Genomic DNA, 16230 nt, shown 5'->3' with positions numbered 1-16230 from the left:
GCATGGAGGTATTCTTAGCCTAACTATATTAAATGTATTAGTGAGCCGCTAAACTTCGTACCAAGTACTGTAAACCAAATGGACTCATTATTAACTATGATATGATGAGGTATATCGTTGGGTATAATAGCATAGAAAGTAACCTTAAGGTTACTTTTCCACGTCAGGAAGTAGGTTTAGTCATTCTTGGCAGAGAAAAGGTCATAAGTTGTGACCACACTAGGCCTACCGTCTTCATGAAGTATACTTCTGCTCCTGTATACCAAATGTGCAGCACAGCCATTGGTCTGTATAAGTTATGTAGGGGTCCTCCATGTGCAGTATGTTGTGAAAGTTTGTTTGTCGTTAATGGTAATGTAACAGGTAGCTACCACAGCTTCTCAACTGTATTAGCATGCAAGCTTTTGAACTGTTGTAGTATCTGATAAATTGTTAGTGTCCCTGATGAGCAGCACTTCTTTAGCTTGTTCTTAAATGGCGAAGGAGCATTCATATTCACCTAGTTGTGCTTGCGGGGGTTGAGCTCTGCTCTTTCGGCAGTACCTTATAGGCAAAGTATTGGTATTGTTGGGTACAATGTTTGCTGCCATTATACTGTAATACTGTAGTGTAAAGATATGCCTTACAATAATACAAATTATTACATTCTAAATAATTCTAAATATAGCAAAAAAGTTTTTAAAACTGTTGGCATTCTTTCTAAGATCAGATATTATGTTCCTTGCCCTGCCCTGGTGACGCTCTGTTACTCTCTCGTCTATCCTTATCTCAACTATGGTATTTATGTTTGGGGTTCTACTACCCAAAATCATTTATGTCCTCTAATTACCCAGCACAAAGCTGCTATTAGAACAATATCTAACTGCCCCCAGACAGCACTCGGTACCCTTACTCAAATCTCTGAATATGTTAGATATTAAGTCACTGCACATCCTCTCATGTGTACTCTATATATTTAAAACTCTGAATTGTAATGTCAATCCTGACCTTAAAAGCTTCTTAGAAGGTTGTAACAGAACCCATGGGCACCACACCAGAAACAAATACCTATTTGATATTCCAAGAGTTAGACTTAATCAAACTAGAAATGCTCTACAAATCAAGAGACCCCAGAATGTGGAATGACCTTCCCAGACATGTCAAAGGCTGTACCTCTCTCAACCAATTTAAGATGAAAACTAAGTACTACCTAATTAACTCCATGTAACCTACCTTACCCCTAAATGTCAACCTATGTCTTACTATTTTTTAAACAATGCTGTTTGTTGACCAACTTGTATATTGGTTATTTTCTACCATGTTCCCCCTTTTTTATCTTTTATTTTTTTTTTCTTTCAATGCAATTTATACTTTAAGCTCAATTACTATTAAGGTTTAGTCTGTTTTTTTTTCCCTATCTTACCTTGCCCGAAATGCTATGCGTACTAGTGGCTTTAGGTATTGTATGTACTAGCTCTATCTATAAATCAATCAGAATGTTTATAACTCTGCATCTATGTATGTACTTTTCCTAAATAAAATATTATTATTATTATTAATTTGTATAGTTGGTATTTATGTATTGCTTGTGTATAGAATAGTTAAAAAAAAAAAAATCTTAACATACAATTTACCTATTTGATATTCCAAGAGTGCGCCTTAACCAAACTAGAAATGCTCTACAAATCAAGGGACCCAGAATGTGGAATGACCTTCCCAATCATGTCAAAGGCTGTACCTCTCTCAACCAGTTTAAGAGGAAAACTAAGTTCTACCTAATAAACTCTTATGTAACCTACCTTACCCCCTAAATGTCAACCCATGTCTTGCTATTTTCAATCAATACTGTTTGTTGACCAACTTGTAAAATTGTTGATTTCTGCTACGGCATCCCCACCCCCCTTCTTTTTCCTTTTTCTACACAATTTATACATTATTCTCAATTAGTATTAAGCTTTAGTGTAAGTGTTTTTCCCTCACCTTGCTCAAAATACTGTGCGTATTAGTAGTGTTACGTATTGTATGTACTTGCTTTATCTATAAATCCAACATTGTAACTCATCTAATATGTATGTACAGTACTTTTACCGGAATAAATATTTTTATTTTTTTATTTTGAGTAGTATCACGGATGGCAAAATTTTTGTTGGCTTGTATCAAGTTTTACAACTTGCTCCTATTCCTGCCCTTCCTTTTACATGCCTCTTTTCGCACCTAGCAGTAAATATTAGTCAATTACCTGTCATGGGTTGTCCTTGGAAAGGTCAGTATTATAGTTAGTAACACCATCACAGTCTTTTAATGTTAACTTCCCATTGCACATGTACCACACTATACAAGAGTCTTACACAGATCACTAAGGGCAGTATGGAGAGAATCCAAATTTACTGAAAACGGTAACACTTGAAACCATATCCTCTTCTGTTGATTATCTAAGGTTATATAAGCATATAAGGTTTACACTGAAGAATGAATTCAACCAATAATAGGTTGTTTTGCAGTATCGTGCAAGTTCTTTGTAAACACCACCTTCACAAATGCTGTCAGTGTCACATAACCAGTGGCTACACTACTCACTTTGGCCCTGGGGAACCTCGATGACCCTGACAGGCATCTTTTCCCAGATGAAGGGAAACCATTATTTCTCAAAATAAAGGGTATGAAGAGTAGAATGAAATTTATTATTTATTTATTTATGTACAAGAAGATACAATTGGTTTGTGAGATTGCATAATACCCTGTATTGTTATGGTTAAGTGCTGAAAATGTACTGTGAAACTTAAACACACAAACTTAATTTTTCGAGTTCACAATATTTTAAGCTTAAAAAAACTTGAGGCATATTCCTCCTAAATGGCTCTTCCTAATAGGCCTACCAGCAGTTGACAGGTTTTCTTTTGAGATGGTTAGCTCTGAGGTTTCATAAGAAAAGTGTTCAAATGCATTTTGGAATGCTAATACAGAATAAGGCAATTTATTCTTGCTGTGATTGTTACTTTTTACTATTATATATTAGTAAATATTTTTAGTGCTGATGAGAAAAAAGATGAGAATAAAATAAAGAATAAACTTTATACAAAGTCCACACTGAAAATGTATCCAACGTGAAAAAAGATGAATTAGCAGAAAAAATCAGTTTTGTACACAGGATAAAAGAACCCATTTGTATGCAGCATGACCCCCCTCTGGTAGAAAATGCCTCTGAAGATCAAAAGGCACCTTTGGATCCCTCCCCTCTGCAAACCCAAAAGTCTCAGAATATTTCCCCTCTAGAGGTAGGACTGAGAAAGAAGTTCGCCAATTTCTGAGCCTCGGCACAACCCCTGAAGTAGCGTCACCAGACCCACAACTGGCTATACTCGTGGGGGTCAAAGTTCCCTAGAATAGCTTCAGAGACCAAACCTCTGGAGGAAGCATAGATGTCAAACAAGGCGGGGCAAAAATGAGTCTAGTGCTCGCCTGTCTTTGCAGAAATTATAGAAAAATACAGCAGATATGTTGCACAAATGTCCAAAACTAAACGCAAATCTTGTAAAACAGTGGGGGATTGGTATGCACCACAGATGTGAGCAGTAAAAGTAGACAGTGCAAAATTAGTCACATAAGTGGCCACAGTCTGAAAGACAGCTGCATGAGAGGGCAGATTGGTGCACACCTGAGGGGTAGAAAGAGTTCAAGAAATCTTGAATTCTTGCTAAGTGATAGACTCAACAAGAATGACAGAGACAAAGCACTAAAAGCACATCCTGAAAGTGCAAACAGCAGTGTCATTTATGAAATTAGAGGTGGAAGCCATTACAGCCAAACTGATAACACACAAGACAAATGTAGCCTAAAATGCAAGGTTCAAACACATTCCGGGAGTTGGGCCAAATTCAGTAGGCAAATGTTAAGTGGAAAAAATGAAGGGAAAGTAATAATATGCTAAACAAGACACCATTGTCTCTTACATTAACAGACCCCACATTGTCTCTTAAATTAGCAGGCCCCACAGGGACAAAAAAAAAAAAACACTGCCTGGAAGCAAGTTGACTTAAGAGTTAAACTCATTGATAAAAAAAAATCTCCTCAGTGCAGATATCACTAGTGGGGTAGAGGGAAATGCAAGCTGACCTAGGGAAGGGGACCCTGGCCCATGGCTATGAAGAAATAGAAGCTAGGACACTCAGTGTAGGTAGCATAAACATAATTCTGAAGGACAAAATAAAATAAACAAAGTAATGGGCCCCAGTAGAATGTAAGTTACAAGGAAGCAAAACCCACTTAGATATGGCAAAATTTTTATGGGCCTCAACAGACAAAAAGCAGTTGGATCCTGGGCTGCATCTCGTGGCAGGTGCATCACAGTTATTTGCTTTGTTTCCTGGAGGATAAGTTTTAATTATAAAAGTAACTTTTGTTAAACTTTTACTTTCTGGTGGGTTTTACTCTGGTTTTGGATTGATTTCTGATCCCTAGGTTTCCTTTCACCTCATAGTGCAAACCAAATCTAATCCTGGTTTTTGCTAGGTAATGGATAGGCCTCAGTGGCCTGCTGTGGAGGCCTAAGGCTTAGTTTCTCAGTGCATAAGCTTGGGAAGCTACAGGAGGACCACCAGAAAATAATACATAAGAATAAAATAAACTTCAGAGGCCTATTGGCCCATACAAGGCAGCTCCATTTATATCTATCCAAATTCATTCATAAACACACAATCAATGTTTGATACAATCCAGTGTGCCAACTTGTATTATATTACCAAGTCATTTGATCCATAATTCTATATTAATTTATGAATCTAGTTACTAGTATTTACTCAGGCCTTGATTTTTACACTTGACCTGGAACTGTAATGAACCCCTGTGTGGACTAGCATAATATTAAGTCTCCATATTGTCATTGGTTGTTAGAATAATGTATGAATTACTGTCCATAATTATATTTATGTATAAGTCCTTAATACATTACTGTACATTTTAGTTTATAATGAAAATGTTAAACAAGAGCTCCTTATGTTTCATTGTGCCAAACTAGAGAATTTTGTATTAATATAATTTAGACAAATGGTTCTAAAAATTAACAAATGTTAACACTGTATAGTTTGGCGTGGAAGTATTCCTCAACTGGCAAGGGCTGTGACTGGAGCTGTTGTAGTTTCTGCTCGACACCAGAGTGCTCCTGCTGCATCTAGCCCTGCTCCTGTCAAGTACAAGCCCTACTCGCCTTTCCAGAATACCTCCAATGCAGCAGAATATGCAGTGGCCAGACTTGATGACTTAATTAATTGGGGTCGAAAGGTTGGTAACACATTCAGTTCATCTAATAGATAATATACTCAAATGTGATATAAATTGCCAGAGAAAGGGAGGATAATATGCTCAAATGTGATATAAATTTATAGAGAAAGGGAAGATAATATGCTCAAATGTGATATAAATTGCCAGAGAAAGGGAGGAGAGAAAGAGATTGATGATGGATGATGACTGCACTCCTTGGGTAGGAATTATGAGACCATCTTGCTAGTCACATGGATTGCATCCTCCCTATCTCATGCATGTTGTGTTCTTGCATTCCATCTCCAAAAATTTGTCAATTTTTCCAGCAACATAAGCTATACTACATTTTGTCTGCTACATAGCCTTCCCAGTTTGGTGCCTTCCTTTGATAATTACTTACATTTTGTCTGCAGTAAACACTAGTGAGGTAAAATATACCAGTAAATATATTTTAGGATTACAGTATATCAACGTGGTCCCTTCCAAGGTTAAACTACTGACCTTTCCCCAACAAGCTGATTAACTCCTGGATACCTGTCTTCTGCTAGGTGAACAAAGCATTAGGTGATAGGAAACACACTTAAGCTATTTGTCTGGGATTCATACCTGGAATTCCCGATAGATAAAAACGAACCTACCTGTACTACCAAAAACCCCTAGTTGGGATGTTGGGAAACAGTGATCATCAGGAGATTAGATTTGGGATCACAGTACATATATAGAACAGATGTGCTAGAAATAATGATGATAATATTGTCCCAGATTTCCTCAATTTAAACTATAGTATGACCAATTGAGACGTGATATAACTCGAGTAGACTGGGAAAATTGGGTCAGATATGAGCAAAACATTTCAGAAGAGGAATGGATTTTAAACTAATCTGACCACCATTAACAAAGAATTGTTAAACAGCCACAAGAAAGACAATATCTTTATCACACCACTTAAGTTTGATAGTACATCCCCCAAATGGTTAATGAAGTAGAACAATAGGACAAAAGAAAGGCATATACTGTACTGTATAAATGATGGAAGATAGAGATCCACCTATTAAATGTTTAGGGAAATTTTAAAGGTGACATTAAATGGCAAAAAGTATCGAAGTTAGGGTATCCAAAAATATAAAATCACGACTGACATTTTTTCCAGCTTTGAAACCAAAGTGGTGGAGAAAACAGCTGAAAACAAACATTGTACATGCCAATTGATAAATAATGAGATGAAATTAACAATATTCTAAATAACTCTTTTGCATGTGTTTACCAGTGAAGACATAGCTTACTTTCCCAACTTAGAAGCAATTTACTCTACTGGGATGGTGACAAAAAAAAAAAGATTGTGATACTCAGGTATATACATTTTTGTTTCATTACTCAGGTAATCAAACACAAATTTAAATATTAAAACAAATTGGCAGGCCCAGAGTGGGTGTTTAGCAGAATGAATGTAGTGCGGAGAGGAACTGTGATCCATTAATGAGAATTTTTATTCATTAAATCAGTCAATACGGGAAGTCCTTACTGCCTGCAAGATAGCCAGTGTAGTCCCAATATTCAAGAAGGGGGACAGATCCCTTGCTATGAACCACTCTTTGATAAGTGTGGTGATGATGGTGGAAAAGTTCCTTGATGCTAAAACAGCAAATTTAATAAAATATCTTGACACACATGACCTGATAAAAAAAAAACATGGTTTTCTGTGGGGAGCCCTTTCGGCTTCCTGGAGCTATCAGACCGATATTAGCTATATTAGTCTGGGGCTTCAATCAGTGGAGTTCTGTCTACCGGGGACCACGAGCCAGAACCTGGCCCCCCTCAGAGAGGCACAGGGAGCAATGACCTAAGGAAACCCCGTGTTTGGGAGTATTCCACGTCTGCCATCGACTGGGGTTAAGCACACAGAAAGATAAGCGTCCCAAAACAAACCCCGCTTAGTAGGAGATTGCAAACCCTTCCCCTTCATTACATTCAATGCTGGTGTTTTGCAAGGGGGATTTTGTCTCAAAAATCTGCTATTCTTCTACACAAGTGTATTTGAGGCAGTTGGCAGCAGTAAGTCATGTTGTTGTATATCAAGACCATAGTAAAGCCTTTGACATTGTACCCTTCAAGAGGTTAATCAGGAAGGTTGGGGCACATGGGATTGGATTGGATTTCTCAGTTGGATCAGAGCTTGGTTGAAGGATAGGAAGCATGGTGTTAGCATCGGCATACTGTAAATTGCTTCCATATACAGTACTGTATTGAGCTTACCAAATTATAATCACACAGGCTTTCACTGTTAAACTTTGTATTTCTTTCAGTTATATTTTTTGTAATGAAATATTTTGGATGGGCTGATTTAGCATAAATAGATATGTCATGGATGACATAAATAGATCTTCAGATGATTGTTACATTGACTAGGCTATTATTTGATAGTCATAGCCCCACTTAATGATCTACACCTGTTCGAACTGTCCCTTTATTAAATTTTGGTCCAGACTAGGCCCCTTTTCCCATATTTCACACCCACTATTTCCCTCGAGATGCTAGGCCACATTTGGTAGGTGGCCGGTCGTAGCACTACTGAGAATGCCACCATAACCTCACCTGCGGGGTGGCCCCAACTTCCTTGTTTTTGTAGCACTTGAATGGATTGAGTATAATTATTCTGGCCTTATAGAATAACAAAATAGCACTTGTAGCTCAACCAAGCTAAGTGAAGAATTGTTTTCTTATACTGTATACTGTAAGAATAGTTTAAATACAATTTTTTGCACCTTAAATGTTTATGTATTTTACTTAATTTTAAAATTACCTTTTATCATACCCTCCTTCCCCCAAATAATTATCCATGATTTGAATAATTGTAGGAAGACTACTGAATGACCTTATTATACAGTATATGTACAGTAAAACTACAGTACCAGGTACCTGGCATATAGACTGATAATGTAGAGGAGGGGGTACATTTGCATTTTTCATAATGTTCTAATATTGTTTAGTATGAAATATGCTGGCATATTGGAGTAGGATACATCACCTGAAGTAAACAATATGTGATCCTTAGTTTTATTATTACAGTATTGTATTGTTACTGTTTATGCTTGGTAATCCAGATTATATGGGGCCCACCTCTATTCAAGTTAACTAGACATTTGAGTTAGAATATTTTACCAGGAATGTCTAAAAAGTTAACAAATTCAAATTTATTCAGGTTTTCACTTGGCAGAAATCTTAATAACCGGCATTTCTATTCAATTTGAGAAGTCAAGAGAACTACTGTAATTCAAATTTGTTTGAATTTCCTGCTTGGCAGAAATCTTAGTAACCCAAATTTTTATTTCGGTTAAATGGTAATAAAAAGGGTTAAAAACTCAAATGTGAATTCATTCTAATTATACTTGGAGATTTGTGTTACTGGCATGTTAATTACCAAAGTCCTACAGTACAGTACTGTACTTGCATATGTATTTTATATTATTAATTTGTTAATTTTTTTTAGGGTTCATTGTGGCCACTGACTTTTGGTTTGGCATGTTGTGCAGTGGAGATGATGCAGTGTGCAGCTGCCCGTTATGATATAGATCGTTTTGGAATTGTTTTTCGAGCATCTCCCCGTCAGGCAGATGTTATAATTGTGGCAGGAACCGTCACGAACAAGATGGCTCCAGCCTTAAGAAAAGTCTATGATCAGGTTTGTGATCTTTACTGAGCTTTATTTCCAGTGACATTTTTGATGTTGAAGTACTGTATAAATAAAATTCCTTGATTTTACTTTATGCTCTCAAGAGTAATGTTTAGATAATAGTGTGTGTGGGGGAGGATGGGGTGAGGCTATGAAGTTAGTAATGAGGAAGGGGTACCATCTCTGGTTGAATTTGTGAGGACCCATATGCCTCAAAGAAGACAATAAAAGACACTTGTAACTCCATGTAACCTACCTTACCCCTAAATGTCAACCCATGTCTTATAATTTTTAAAATGCTGTTTGTTGACCAACTTGTATATTGGCTATTTTCTACTATGTTCCCCCCTTTTTTATCTATTTTTTCTTTCAAGCAATTTATACTTTAAGCTCAATTACTATTAAGTTTTAGCCTAAGTGTTTTTTTCCCCACCTCACCTTGCCTGAAATGCTATGTGTACTAGTGGATTTAGGTATTGTATGTACTAGCTCTATCTATAAATCCAACATTATGTTCATAACTAATCCTCTATGTATGTACATTTACCTGAATAAACATTTGATTTGATTTGACTTGAGCAAACTTAGTTTGGCACCTATGTGTACTTCTACAATTGTGGTAAGTGTAGTTATAGCTCTCATCCTGTAACCTAAGTGTAGTTACAGCTCTCATCCTGTAACCTAAGTGTAGTTACAGGATGAGAGCTACGCTCGTGGTGTCCCATCTTCTTAGTGCTCTTTGTTGTATGATGCTTTAAACCTACAGGGAGCCGGTCGGCCGAGCGGACAGCATGTTGTGATCCTGTGGTCCTGGGTTCAATCCCAGGCGCCGGCAAGAAACAATGGGCAGAGTTTCTTTCACCCTATGCCCCTGTTACCTAGCAGTAAAATAGGTACCTGGGTGTTAGTCAACTGTCACGGGCTGCTTCCTGGGGGTGTAGGCCTGGTCGAGGACCGGGCCGCGGGGACACTAAAAAGCCCCGAAATCATCTCAAGATAGACAATTTTGCCTCCACCACCTTCTTACATAGCTTTTTCCAACTGTATACCACTGTTTGCAAAAAGAAAACTTTCTACTTTTTTTCGGCACCTTTGTTTCCTTAGCTTGAATCTGTGTCCTCTTGTTCGTGAAGTTGCTGGTTTCAGGAATAACCTTTTTTGTCAATTTGGTCAATTCCTGTTAGTATTTTGTAAGTGGTGATCATATCACTTTTCTTCTATCTTCTAGTTTTGGCATGTTTAACGCCTCTAGTTTCTCCTCGTAACTCTTTTTTTTCAGTTCTGGAAGCCATTTTGAATCATGTCGTTGCACCTTTTCCAGTTTTTGTTTGATATTTAGGCACCATGCAACTGCTGCATATTCCAATTTGGTCTCACAAATCATTAACAGATTCTTTAGTATTTCACCATTCATATCATTAAAAGCAAGTCTGAAGTTAGAAAGCCACACATATCCTCCTCTCGCAATGTTCTTTGTTTTCCTCTGACGACAGCTTACTATCCAAAGACACCCCAAGGTCTCATTCTTTATTAGAGTTCTGTAATTCCTTTCCACGTAATTTGTAAGTTGTGTGTGGTCTATTTTCTCAGATTCCACAATTCCATAACATGACATTTATTCACATTGAATTCCATTTGCCACTTGATGCTCCAAGCACTTATTTTATCTACAGTAGATCAGTTTGAAGTGCATTACAATTGTCTGCATCTCCTGTCTTCCCCAGTATTTTAGCATCATCCGCAAACATGTTCATATAATTCTGTATTCCTTCTGGAAGATCGTTTATGTAGTTGTGCCTCCACCTCTTGGCAAGAAATGATCAACCAAGTAGCAATGAATTGGCCTTGTGCAAAATGAGGTGAAGATCCTCTAAGTTTAGAAGAACTATTTAGCATGATTTAGCTTTCAAATCAATTATGAAGTCAATGTTAGTTTTTTATCCTGCTAGAATTAGTTAAATTTTTTGCAATATGACTATAGTCAGGGAAATTGAGGGAAGGGAATAAGTTTTATGTTGACAGTACCTGCTAACTAATTTATACATGATAATAACTTAAATGACCATTTAAGTCATTTGTCATTTATCACTAGGTGAATTAAAGCTATAATATATTTTCATAGGTGTTACCATTTTCTAGTTTAATAGTCTAGAGATGCACCTACCTAGTTAAACAAAAATGAAGAGCAAATTATAAAAGATTCATAAGTCAAAAAAATAGCATCCAATCATTATATATTTTGCACTATATAGCATCAAATAGTTTGGTCATGTTGAATAGATTACAGTAGATTACCAAAGAGAGTATTTTAGTAAATTTGACAGTAGGAGAGGATGGGTGGATATGGTGAATGATTGCAAGAGGAACTAGGGATTGAGTGAAAATTTTCTGGGGTAATGTGCTAACATTTTGTAAGGGTGTACATCCACAGCAGCACCTTTCCATTTCATAATACCAGGTGTATATTGTTTCTTATGAGTTGTTAAATTACGTACAAGTGCAGTTATTCCCTTACTGCCATCCAATATTGTCCTTTATCATATACAGCACTTCATTCATGTTCATTTTCCTCTTGTGCACATACCATGTCAGTCTGTCATCTCGGTCATCCTCCCTCTACCTACTTTTAAATTAATTTGCATTCACTCTTATAATCAATTCATTAAATATTCCAAAAATATCTCGGGACACTCCTCAGCCTTGCTCATTTATTAACATTTGCACTACACATCTTACAATGGCATTTTCATTTCTCACACTTCTTCTAATGCCAGTTATGCTTTTCAGTGTGTCCATTTCTTTTTTTCCCAGTCTTGATTTTTCACATTCATATCACACAATTGTTTTCCTTCCATATGGGTAAACACTATGCCAGTACCATTACTGTGTGCAGTATATAAGTTGCATCTCATCCTGTCATGTGTTTTCTAACCAGGGCTTTTATTGCAATAGTCTTTCTTCTCTTATTTACCCCAATCTTTGAACAAATTTTTTATCAATCACAGCCCTGTTATTTAAATTGATCATCCCTTTTTCCATTTACATTTATTTTGCACACAATTTCTTTGTTTTAATCTTCTTTGCTTGGAAAGCTTTATCAAAACACATGAATACAGTATTCAACTAGTCTCTATAAATCTGTATCACTGCTAAATGTATTGTATCATCTGCATACATCAAGATTGACATATTCCAGTTACTCCTAAAGTTTGTATCCTTTTGTATTCATTATCATTACCTCCATTTCCTATTTTCATAGGGTGGGTAAGCTTCAACCCAGAGAGAGAATGAATGAGGTAATACAGAACATGATGGCAACACAGAATATTATAGTGAAGGAAGGCTATAGATATTTACAGATAACTTTGTATTTGTCTGTGTAAATATTCATGGCCTAAAATTCTACAAAAACAAATATTTTTCTAGCACTGAAAAAGCTTGAGATAGGTGGAACACTTTTGTTTTGCTCAGCCATTTAATGGCTTAGTACTGAAAAATAAAACTTTTGAAAATAGAAAAATGTTTGCCATTCATTCTTATATTGATCACAGATTTTTTTACTATTGTAGTTGTAATTTCATATTAATTCTAGGAGGCTATAGTGTTGCTATGACTGTTGTTGTTTTTTTCCAGATGCCTGAACCAAGATGGGTCATTTCTATGGGGTCATGTGCAAATGGGGGTGGATATTACCACTACTCCTACTCGGTGGTCCGGGGTTGTGATCGCATAATTCCAGTGGACCTTTATGTGCCAGGTTGCCCACCCACAGCCGAGGCTCTGCTCTATTCACTCCTGCAACTCCAACGCAAAGTAAAGAAAATGAAGACACTCCAGATGTGGTACAGGAAATAATTTGTGATTAGGCTTTCTTATATTTTATTTTTAAGCAGTTTAGTTTGGAATAAGATATTCAGAAAATGTTTGCATGTCATGTAATTTGCATTATAAGAATATATTTATTACAATCATTGCTACTGATCTGAAAGCCATTTAATAGTAAGATAAGGTACAGTTTACGAATAACGGGAAACTTATGTATCTTTTCTATGGCTTTAATGCAGTGTGATTTTTCTGCCCTGTACATATTAAAGTTAAAGCATTTCTGAAATCTTTCATGTTAATGGCAACACAGAATATGATGTAAATAAAGTATAAATTTATGACAACATTTTTATTTCATAATCCTTATCCATATATTGTAAATGTTAGTGTGGATGTACTCAGTCATGTATATAACTCATGTTGGTGATAGGGAAGGGTTGGAAGTTGGCCTTGGTGTTACCAAGGTCCACCTAGGCCAGCTACTGACCTTTCTCTGGAAACAACCCACAACATGCAATTGTTTATCTTCATGGTACCTATTTTACTGCAAGATAAAGAGGTATCAGGTGAAAGGAAATGTGCCAAATTGTTTGTTCTGCCCAGGGATTGAATGTTAGGCTGAGGATATTGACCATCTGTATTACTGGAAAGAATAGGTCACATTCATCTTTACTCCTATATATATATTTTATTTTTTGGAGAGAGATATACAAGAGTTGCTACATTCTTGTACAGCCACTAGCATGCATAGCGTTTCGGGCAAGTCCTTAATCCTATGGTCCCTGGAATACGACCCCCACGGAGAATCTTTTACAACCAAGTACCCATTTTACTGTTGAGATAAACAGAGGCTACAGTTAAGGATTGGCGCCCATTAAATGCTCCCCTGCCAGGATACGAACCCATGACAAAGCGCTCGCGAAACGCCAGGTGAGCGTCTTACCACTACACCATGGAGACTGGTAATTCTTTTCCAAAGAACAAAAAGAACCAAAACATTACATTGTATTAGTAAAAATTATATAAAATATTGTATTGAATTGCTTGTTATTTTACAAAGATAATTACATAGTGCAGTGTGTGTCTTTAAAATTTTTGTTGCAATAAATTGGACTGCTTGCTTCATGACAAAAAAAGAAAAGAATCGTTCAGTGCAATGGTTTAAAAACTGCATCAGAACAATAGTTTCAACATACTGTAACATTTATCCAGACATCTGAACTTCAGACTAGAAGTTTGGTCCTTTGTAGTTTGGTGTTAGACAAAAATATCACCTGATGTGAAAATTAAATCGGCCTGCATTAACGAGTTCCTTGTTCTTTTCAAGATTCTGATCATTATAAATATTCTGAATAATAGTGAATATGAAGAGTGCAATACTAATTTGTTAGAAATTAAAATGATAAGATAGCACACATCAAGGTAGGATAAAAAAGAGGTGGATGACTAAAATACATCATTCCTCGAATACTAAACTTAATTTTTGTATTTAGAATGATACTTGACGAATTAGGACTCCTTATAACCTAGAGTCCTGATTCTTTTCCACATCTTGTGTGGGACACAAGCATATCTTGAGGTTATCCTGAGATGATTTTGGGGCTTAGCGTCCCCGTGGCCCGGTCCTCAACCAGGCCTCCTTTTTGTTACACCCCAGAAAGCGGCCGTCTAACTCCAAGGTACCTATTTACTGCCTATTTGTTTCCGCCTCCACTGGGGATCGAACCCGGAACCTCAGGACTACGAATCCAAAGCGCTATCCACTCAGATGTCAGGCCCCCTGTATGTATGGCACTCCCTGTATGCATCAGCAGGCATGCCCTTGGATGGGACACAAAAATTAGGACTAGACTGTACGTCCTAATTTGTCAAGTATCATTCTAAATACAAAAATAAGTTTAGTATTCAAGGAATGATGTTTTTTAATCATCCACTTTTTTTTTAACCTACATTAATTTGTGATATTTTCACATTTTCATTTCTAGCATTTATTGTACTCTTCATATATTCCATTAATCATTATACAGTAACATTCATAATACAATTGAAAATTAGCAAGGAACTCATTAATGCAGACTTATTTTGAGTTGTCTCAATGCTCTTTCACGCAGGTGCCTTCCCTGCACGCTCCAAACTCTCCATGCACCTCCTGTGTTCCTCCGCCCCTACTGGGTGATCCTAGCATGAACCAGTGCACACGCTCCCCACACCTATGTCCCATACATGCCCCTCACTAAGCCCTTGTGCTCCTCATAGCGTCTGCTCACCCTGTGCTCCCCCCGTCTCTATGCTGCGTTTTTTACTCCCTCATGCAAACACCCCCCCCCCCACTTCCAAGGCTTACCTTCGTGACCTGCACGTGTCCAGAACGCGCCCACCACGTGCTGCTCTGTTGCACGCCACGTTTTCCTGGCACTTTCCGTGCTCTCTGCACTTCCTTTGCTACTTCCCTTTCCTGCTTGTGCTTCACCCCCAATTGTATATTATTCAGTTAAACAAAATCAGATAAATCAGGTCATTTTCAAATTAATATAATTGGCAATATTTTAAATATAATAAAATTAAAAATTAAATATTTTATTCCCAGTGCAGCGTTGCGGTCACACATTAGAAAAATGCAGTCCTGTAATACGAATGAATTTAGAACCAACTATTTTTACCTGAATTTACCTGAGGATCACTAACACTAATGGCCTCGACAAGGACAGGAAGCCGGTAGCTTGTTGAACGTCCCCCATTTGCCTATATGATCTTTTCAGGTGGATATTAAAACTTAACACAATTTTGGTATTTATGGCTTAGGCGGGTAGTCGGTTCCATGGGTTTATAATCTTGTGGGTGAAAAGTCATCTGTTCTCAGTCCTATTGTGGCTTGTTGAGCTTAAAACCATAGCTCCTTGTTTGTGTTATCTTGAGTTGATTTCGAGGCTTTAGAATCCCCGCGGCCCGGTCCTCGACTAGGCCTCCACCCCCAGGAAGCAGCCCGTGACAGCTGACTAACTCCCAGGCACCTATTTAATGCTAGATAACAGGGGCATAGGGTGAAAGAAACTGCTCATCGTTTCTCGCCGGCGCCCGGGATCGAACCCCAGGACCACAAGATCACGTGTCCAGTGTGCTGTCCGCTCGTGTCCGCATACCAGGTGTTATATCTGACCTTTTGAAGAAATTGTCCGTATCAACATCTTCCAAATTGTTCAGTATTTAAAAAGTTTTATTGAGATCCGCCTTGTCTTTTGCAGTGTTGTTATAGCCCTGTGGCCCTCAACCGTTCCTGATAAGAGAGTTAACTTAGCTCTGGAATTATTTTTGTTGCCGAGTTTTGGACTTTCTCCAGAGCAGCTATATCCTTCTGAAGGTGAGGTCTCCATGCTTGGCTACAGTAATCCAAATGGGGGAGCACCAGAAGTCTATACAATTGAATCACTACCTTCTTTTCCTTAAGTCAAAGGTACGCTTAATTATTCCAAAGGTTTGGTTAGCTTTTTTGACTGCTGTTC

Source organism: Procambarus clarkii, chromosome 70 (genome assembly GCF_040958095.1).
Source record: "Procambarus clarkii isolate CNS0578487 chromosome 70, FALCON_Pclarkii_2.0, whole genome shotgun sequence".
Lineage (NCBI taxonomy): Eukaryota > Metazoa > Arthropoda > Malacostraca > Decapoda > Cambaridae > Procambarus > Procambarus clarkii.
The sequence above is the reverse complement of the archived record's forward strand: the minus strand, read 5'-3'. Positions refer to the sequence as shown.